Here is a 9,119-nt window from a genome sequence, read left to right as displayed (position 1 = left end):
AACCTCCGCAGAAAGAAAATTTTAACAGGTAGCCCCTTGATCCACATCTTCCTATGAGTTATAGATTAAGAGCTTTTGTTTTTTTGAGGTCTAGTTCTAGAGTACAGTGAACTAGCAGCTGTAAATAGGTTAGCCATCAGGTATACTTTAAAGAGGATGTAGTAATTGCATATGCATGAATCAGTACTCAAAATGCTTAACATGCGAGGAGCTAAACCAGCTTCTGAAAAATCAAAGGTAAAAACTAAATTTCATCAGGTATACTTAGTTTCTACCTTTGATTTTTCAGAAATAGATCAAAGTCTTGTGACCAATAGCTAACATGGCTCGTACTGTTAACCCCAGAATACATGTATACATGACTAGTATTTAGAATTTGAATATGAATTTTCAACAATTTCCCCTAAAAATAATAACAAAACTCAAGATAAAAGGAAATTTTGGCTTCATATAACCAACTACTAACCAAGGCAAAACCAACAGATTAATGCTTCAGCCATGGATTCTCTAAGCAGGGCTTTGGATTCCTTTGGCAGCACTACTAGAAAATTGTTCAATTACTTTTGTCATGACATATACAACCATAGAAAAAAGGTAAAAACATATGCTTCTTTGTCTCTATAGACTGGTTTTCTCTAAAACAGATATTCTAATTTCTTGGAAAGGTATAATATGCAATTCAAAATGGTAAACATAACCATGAAAGTTAACACCTCTTTGCTTTACTGGCCTTCAACTTCTGGAGAACATATGTTATTCCCTCATTGAGGGTAGCTTTCCTTCCAAGTTTATAATTCCACATCTCTGTTGTTATGCATCTACTATTGCTAGGACCTTCATTCATCTCCATCAAAGCAGTAGTGACCAATTCATAAGCCGCTTCTCCATAATCATGCTTCAATGTGTTCAGCCTTTCGTCCTTATCATCAATGATGATTTCCTACCAAGACACAAGAAATAATTAGGTTACAAGTATTTTATTAAAAGAGATAGAAAACAACTATAAGTTATAATGCATTACCTTGGAACCATTTTCACTGGTTACATCTTTAAAGGGATACCAATTGGGATCCTTAAGATGATGTTCCCAGATTGAACACAACTGAGCAGCTTGAAAATCTGCATCTTTTCCAAGGAATTTTCTCTTGGTTATGTCCTAAATTTTTTTGATATCAAGTTCTCCCATTCTCTTGACACCGATTAAAGCTCGAGAAGACTAGTGCTTCATTCCCTAAATGCCATGAAAATCATGTTGTATTTGTCACATTTTCACCATGTAATAATGACTTTCCCAAGTAAACTAACTTTGAAAGATGGACTTTCATGACAGCATAAATCTTCATGATATGAAGCCTGCTTGCTAAGTCCTTACGACTTAAAGTTATCCATAAATATTTAGACTTGAATGTTCAGCAACATAGAATATGGGAGAAGCTTAGTTGATGGTGCAGATTCTAGGGAATTTGTAATAGGTTTTGAAAGATAACCGAACATGTACATACAACTCTCTCAGGTCAAAATGAATTGCTCCTAGTCATTCATGATGTTCTTATTCCCTTGAAGGACAAATAAAAGCTTCAGTATTATTCAAAAATTAACTGTAAAGAGTTGTACTTACATTGATCAATTCCTTCTGGGCATCTTTTAACTCAACATTTGCCTTTTGCTCTTTAACAACTAGAGCTTGATTCAGAGCTTCAAGATCTTCTAGTTCTTTTTTTTTGTCATTTAAGCTCTCTTCGATCTCCTCTAAATTTTTCTTCCCATCTTGGCCCTCTTCCATGTGCTTCGTTACTTGCATAGCCCCTCTAAGACGTTCTATCTCCAACTCCAGTGCTTGCTTCAAGTCGAGTTTCTTTTGCAGCTCCATGTTCTGCTGACGGAGAGTTTCTTTCACCTTCTGCAAGTAAATTTCTCTAAGATGTCAGAGACTAATTACAGAAGCGGAGTAAAAACACAGAATTGGCATACAAACCTTCTGTTCTTCCGCCAAACGTAAGACACTTTCATCAACCCTCTTTTGCTCCATTGCTGCTCTATCATTCTTAAACACATAAAAGAGAAATTTTATAGCCAAACACTTCCACAGAAAGAGCAGGCCAAGCACAGATGTGATATATTCCTTGACTATGTTATGACAGACAGTATCAGCAGAGCTAACTGAGAACATAATTAAAGTTGGACGCAAATACATACTAGGTTCTTGTAGCTTCATTTTGGAATAGTATATTTGCACGGAAGAAGTTTCCAGATGCGTGTAACATAAACATGGAAAATGGGAGCGTTGGAGGAAGGAGGAGAGAAGGAAACTAAAAAGTCATTAACAGTTTTCCTATTGTTTTACCTTATGTCGAATGGAACTCGTTTGCATTGACAGTAAAATCCAGATGAAGTTCCTCAGGTCTCTATCAACAATCTTAGTTTTACAAACTACAATAGTCTATTTCTATAACATCTTATTTGTATACCACATAGGTAATAGTCCATATAGTTTATTTGCTAACAGCTTAAAGTCAACATCAGAAGTCACAAAGTAAACTGTAAACAGGAAACTTATAACCTTTGTTTTCTGTGAGAGAAAGCTATTTCCTCTCTATCTCTTTCCAACTAATTCTGATTATCATTGATAACCATTCTTACAGATCATCAGCATGTTAACTGTTATCCTAATAGATCTGATTCTCTTTTTGGTAGCTTAAATTAGGTAATTTAAGTTATTTGAACAGCGGTTTACTTGAAGCCCAATGACGGTGAGATATTTTACCATGAAGATACTATCCATCTTCCTCATCTCCCTTCATTTCAACTGAACCAGGAATTTGCCTCTGCCGACACACCATCCCTCACCTCCGCGGCTCAAGAGTGCTAAACTGTAACTCGACACAAACGGGTGATTATTTCAGCCAAATAAGCAGGTTCTTTTATCTAAGTCTTTGGAGATCTCATTGATTGTCCACAAAATAAAAAAGTTACACAAAGTTCTTATGACTAAACTTTCGCTAACCATTGCAAGAAAAATTGAATGAAGTGTCAACCATGTCTTCAAACAAAAAGGGAATGTGGACATATCACTTTGTTGTAGCAAGAGGGTCACCTTTCTTTAGAAATCAACATCATGTCCCTATTTCCGCTACTTTAGCCGAAGAGAACTCAAAGGATTTATTAAACAATAAAGCCAAAGAATGTTCCTCACAGTGAACACTCTTATCCCAGTGATACATGCCAGAACAGTGTTCATCAACAGCCCCATAACTTTTTCGAGAATTTGGTAACGCATTAAACTCCTAAATACAGCCGCATTTCTGCTGCTATTACTTGTAAGAAACTACTTCAAGTTTAAGCTGATCCTTACTTCAAGTATAACCTGATCCGACTAGCTAGTGATTGAGGCATAGTTGATCAACTGCATTAGAACTAAACATAATGTTCTCTTTATCCAAGGATTGAGGCATATCTGATAAGACTAAGTCTCATGATAAGTATCCTAAGGAGATCTGAGGTATATACACCTTAATTTCATTTGGCATTTAAGTGGCTATACTACACATTTTCCTATTAATAAGATTTTATTTCTGCTTAGAAAACTTGAAAACTTGATAAGTTTTCAAGTGCAATGACACACTTAGGACAGAGGGGATAAAGGCAGAACTCTTTTCATTCTAGCCATCTGCATAAAATACAAGCAGCAAAACTCTGTTAATCAAGTAAGATATTTTACCATTTGCTTCAACAAATGAAGCTCTTGTCTCTGATTATCATTGAGGGCCTCCCTTTCCACCAATACCTTTTCGCGCAACTCAAGTTCTTCGCTTCGTGCTTCTAAATACAATTTACTTTTCTCTTGATCCTTTAACACCTTTTCAAGTTGATTACGGGCATTCTTCGCCATCCTTTGTAGGTCTGTAGTAAATAGGAAGTGCTTGTTATATTTGTAATGACAGGAGACATGGAAATTCATTAAACTAGCTACTATCTTTAGGAGAAAATATGTACCTTCATTATATTCTTGAATCTCGCTGCATCATCACATTGCTCAGGCACATGGAAGGTTCATTGCATTTGCTCTCTATCTCCTCGAGGCTCCTACGTTTGGCCTCGACTGTGTTAACCAGATTAGAGACAAGCGCACCAGTTTTGCGCTTCTCTTCTGCCTCAATATCTGAGATGGATTTTAAATCTCCAGTTTTTCGCAGATAGTCACCGATTATACCTTCTGAGTTATAATCATCAGCCTTTGCAACCCAACCGTATAACTTATCTCCCTTATCTTGTGAAACTAAATAGTCCTTCTTCCCTTGATGTTGTGATTCAAAGCTCTTCTGAAACTTAATTGCGTTAGCGAAGCCAGTCCAATCATTTCCAAATTCGACCACTGCTTTCCCTGAATGACCCTTATAGTTCCACAATGGGTGTACCCTCACTGGATTAAACCCTTTCTTTTTCAAACCATCCCTGAGAAATGAGCCACTCTTTCCCACGTAACGCTGACCGTCAAACTCAATGGGAAGATTTGCTACAATTCCCATCCAAGGAAATGCATATTTCTCATCAACATCATTGCCATCATGTGTTGGCTGTAATTCAGTTTCCATTGGAAGGGAATCTTTACTCAGCAGATCATTATTCAAGTACTTTGTAAGACCTAAATGTTTTCCTTTATCGTTTGCTTTCCTGTTTTGTGAGCCCTTGCTCACTCCTGAAGAATGTTGGACAAGATCCTTGAGGCTGTAGGCCTGTTTCTTTTTCCAGAACAAAATGAACATTGGTAAATTTTACTAGAAATCTTTTCCTTCCCATAACCCTCCTTTAATCTTTGATACCATGTATCAGCATAGTCTTCCATCTCTGACTCACTAATATCAGTTTCCTCTTCAGATGACATGGACATCTTTCAGATAACCTAAGCCAACAAAATTGGATAATCTTCAAAAAATAGTTATGCAGCTGACAGATAAATGTGCTAATTACCACTACAACATCTTAATAAAAGCACAGAAAGTACCAGATATTCAGTCCTTACAGATTAGTACTAATACAGATGAGATGTGATCACCCCATTTAGTCTCAATGACAAAAGGATTTTTAATTTCACATGTTTGCAGAATATTACATAATGTAGGAAATTGTAGTGAAGGCCGAAAGCCCTGATAAAGAAACAATATAGATAGATTAACACTAAATTTTGATATAAATCCTATAGATAGTAAAGAATATACATGTGCATACAAGCAAAAAAATACAAATGCACTGAAGCAAGTCGCAGTAATTCAACAGAGAGTTGCTCATTACAGAAATGCCATTTTTTGCCTGGGAAAAACAAGTATGTATTGAAAAACAGAGAGTAGATACAAGAACAAAGAGAAACATAGTACTTAAAACCCAGTGTTTATAAACGTACTAAGATGGCAAAAACAAACATGAACAAAACAAATTTTCTTAATGTGACTCAGGTAAAAATGAAAATGGAGAATCAAATAGCCTTTCTTTTGCCTAGAAAAACGAAGAGTAAGTAGTGACTGTGGTAGGCAAAAAAAAAATGTGAAATACACACAAGATGATGAAAATAAACACACATAAACAACAATAGTGAATAATCTTCAAAAATAAGCTAACATGAAAAATGAAATCTCTTCAATTTTGCTGCTCACAAATGCAGGTACCAGATATTTTTAGTCAGTCCTTGAAGATTAGTACCAATAGTGATGAATGAGATGTGATCATACTACCATTTGGTTACAGTCTCAATGACAAAAGGATTCATAAATTCATATGGTTGAAGAAGACTTCTACTCCCTCTGTCCCAAAAAGATTGTCTTAGATTGACTTGGCACAGAGTTTAAGAAATAAAGGAAGATTTTTGAAATGTATGGTCCAAATCAAGCCTTAGATATTTGAGTGACCGTAAATCATCTCGTAAAGTTAAATTGTTTCAAAATATAGAAATGTGCCAATATTTCTGAGACAAACTAATAAAAAAAGTAAGACAATCTTTTTAGGACGGAGCGAGCACATGATTTAGAAAAGTTAATATAGTGAAAGCAGAAAGCATTAGAAAAAAGATAGATAAACTACCACGACGCCAAGAATATTCATATGCATACAAGCAAAGAAATACAAATGCATGGAAGCAAAGTAATACTAGGAACTTGATATAACCATCTGAAATGAAGAAGAATATGTATGAGTAATTGAATAGAGAGCTGCAAATTACATACTAATCAACAGTCAACTAACTTAATACAAGCAGAATAAGAACCTTCACTCCCTTAGTTCTCTTCCTATGAAACATCAAAGCTGAACAATCCCATGAAGGGAAATTTCAGAAGTATACAGCCCAACATAAAATAGTATGCCACGTAGCCCAATATACAACATTATACTTGGGAAAGCATTATACATAATGTATCAACCTTGTATGAATGATGTTTATACACAAATATGGGCTAAACCGGGTAACAAACTCAAAATATAGGCTATCTGGCTTAAATATTTTCTCCCAACAAATATAGAGCGTAATTTTCCCAACGATAATATTACTCGAGTAACAGAAATACCATTTTTTGCCTGGGGAAACAACTACTTACAGAAAAAATAGAGAGTAAATACTAGAACAAAGAGAAACTGATATTAAATACTTAAATGGCAAAAGCAAACATGAACAAAACAATTTTTCTGAATGTGACTCAGATACAAATGAAAATGGAAGAATCAAATACTCTTTCTTTTGCCTAGAAAAATAGAGTAAATATCAAAGTTAGAGCACAAACACCCATTCTTTTTTGCCTGGAAAAACAGAGTAAATATCAACCAAAAAAAAACAAAAAACAAAAAGGATTGACTAGGGGTTTTTGATAAAAATTTAAAAACTATGTTCAATATAGACAGACTAGAGCACAAACACCCATCCTTTTCCTTTTGCCTAAAAAGAGTACATGCAAGAAAAGAGGAAGAGAGCATTGTTAGTGAAAAAACACACTGTTTACATGCAATGTACATCCATAGATGGACGAAATATATGTAAATAAACAAAAATAAAAAAAAATCTGAATATGACCCACGTACAGATTAGAGATAAAGAGCTTTAAAAATGAAAATTTAGACCCTAAACACCCGTTGTTTTTTTTCCCTGGAAAATCAGTATTTACATAACCCATAGATGGAAGAAAATAATTAACAACAACAAAAATTGAAATCTAAATATAACCAAAGTATATACTTTTTGTTGTTTTGCTATTTTTGGCCTTTTCTAGAGGGGTGCCTTTATTTGTCACCTTTTTATGCTAATTAGTGTACATATCTTTAAATTTAGGGATCTAACCTAAGAAACATGTATGAGTAATTGATCAGAGAGCTGACTTTACACAAACTAATTAACTAACTTAAACACGTGAGATAAAAGATATAGGTGAATAATTACTTCCAGTAACGAAAGAAAAGATAGAAGTACACCAGATTTTGGTCAGTCCTTATAGACATACCATTTGGTTACAGTCTCAATGACAAAGGGATTCATAAATTTCATATTGTTGAAGAATACTATTACTACATGATGCAGGAAAATTAATCTAGTGAAACCAGAAAGCATTAAAGAAAAGATAGATAAACACCAGATTTTCAAATATATCCAATAGATGGCCAAGGTTATACATATGCATACAAGCAAAGGAATACATATGCATGGAAGCAAATAAAATGGATTTGATATAAACATCCAAGATAAGGAAACATGTCTGAGTAATTGAAGAGAAAGTTGTACATTACATGAACTAATGCAACTAACTTAGACTCATGGAATATAAGATAAGATAAAAGATATTTGGGTTAAATCTAATAGCATAATAAGAACCTTCACTCCCACAGGAAAAGTTACTATTCGAGTAACAGAAATACCACTCTTTTTGGGGATTTTTCATTTTTGGCCCGTCAGCCGAAATTAATTACAGGTGCTAGCCAAAACATACCAGACCTGTACATTGATTATGTATATTATCTGTGTACTTTATACAATATGTATATTATATGTGTATTTATGTTTAGTATGCAAAACCTATACATTTGCTGGTTATTATTCTTTTGAAGGTTCCAAAAATGTAATTATCCCTTTTTTTTGGAATGGGAAGAACTTCATACTGAAAAACAGAGTAGTAAATACAAGAACAAAGTAAAGCCCAGTGTTTACAAACTCACTTAGATGGAAAAAAACAAATTCTTTGAATGTGAATCAGGTTCAAATGAAAATGGAAAATTAAAATCTGTGTTGAACTACACACATTGATGGTGAAAATAAGCACACATAAACAACAACAAATATATGAATATGACCCATGTACTGATAAGAACCATACAATGATTCACATGAAAATTTAAAGCACAAACACCCATTCTTTTTTACTTGGAAAAACAGAGCAACTATACTTGAACAACCGTTGTTTTTTTTTTTTTCCTGGAAAAACAGCTTTTACATAACCCATAGATAGAAGAAAACACTAAACAACAACAAAAATGTGAAATCTGAATATAACCCAAGCACATATTACATACACATGAACCATAAACACAAAGCAAAAATGGAGAATTTTATGAAGAAACACGTATGCATTATTGCAGCAAATGATGATGATGATATATACCTCACTAATGTTCTAACAGTTGTGAAAAAAATACCCAATGGCAGAAGAGTAAGTGAAGAGAAGAGAAATGGAAAATATGGAAAGTGAAGAGTGGAATAATTTTTTCTATATATAGAGAGAGGAATGAAAGAGATGTCTTGCTAGGAAAGGTACATAGTACAGTTGAGTAGTGGAATGGCAAAAAGGCTGATGGGGGTACGGTTGCAATATATACTTTTTTGTTGGTTTTCTATTTTTGGCCTTTTCTACAGGAGGGGGTGCTGTTATTTGTCACCTAATTTTTATGCTAAATAACCTCACCATACATTTTTGGCCTAGGAAAAACAACTGAAAAACAGAGTAAATAAAAGAAAAAAGTAAAACTCAGTGTTTACAAACGCACTTAGATGGTAAAAACAAACATGAGCAAAAGAAATTCTCTGAATGTGACTCAGGTCCAAATGAAAATGGAGAGTCAAATAGTCTTTCTTTTGCCTACAAAAACAGATT

The 9,119-nt window shown here is 34.2% G+C and overlaps 1 pseudogene; it reads right to left on the bottom strand.

Annotated features, from left to right (window-relative positions):
• Nucleotides 1-384: 384 nt before the first annotated feature.
• Nucleotides 385-8,542, bottom strand: LOC132605868 (factor of DNA methylation 4-like; annotated as a pseudogene).
• Nucleotides 8,543-9,119: the final 577 nt, after the last annotated feature.

Source organism: Lycium barbarum, chromosome 8 (assembly GCF_019175385.1).
Source record: "Lycium barbarum isolate Lr01 chromosome 8, ASM1917538v2, whole genome shotgun sequence".
Classification (NCBI taxonomy): domain Eukaryota; kingdom Viridiplantae; phylum Streptophyta; class Magnoliopsida; order Solanales; family Solanaceae; genus Lycium; species Lycium barbarum.
This window is presented reverse-complemented; position numbering and strand designations above follow the sequence as displayed.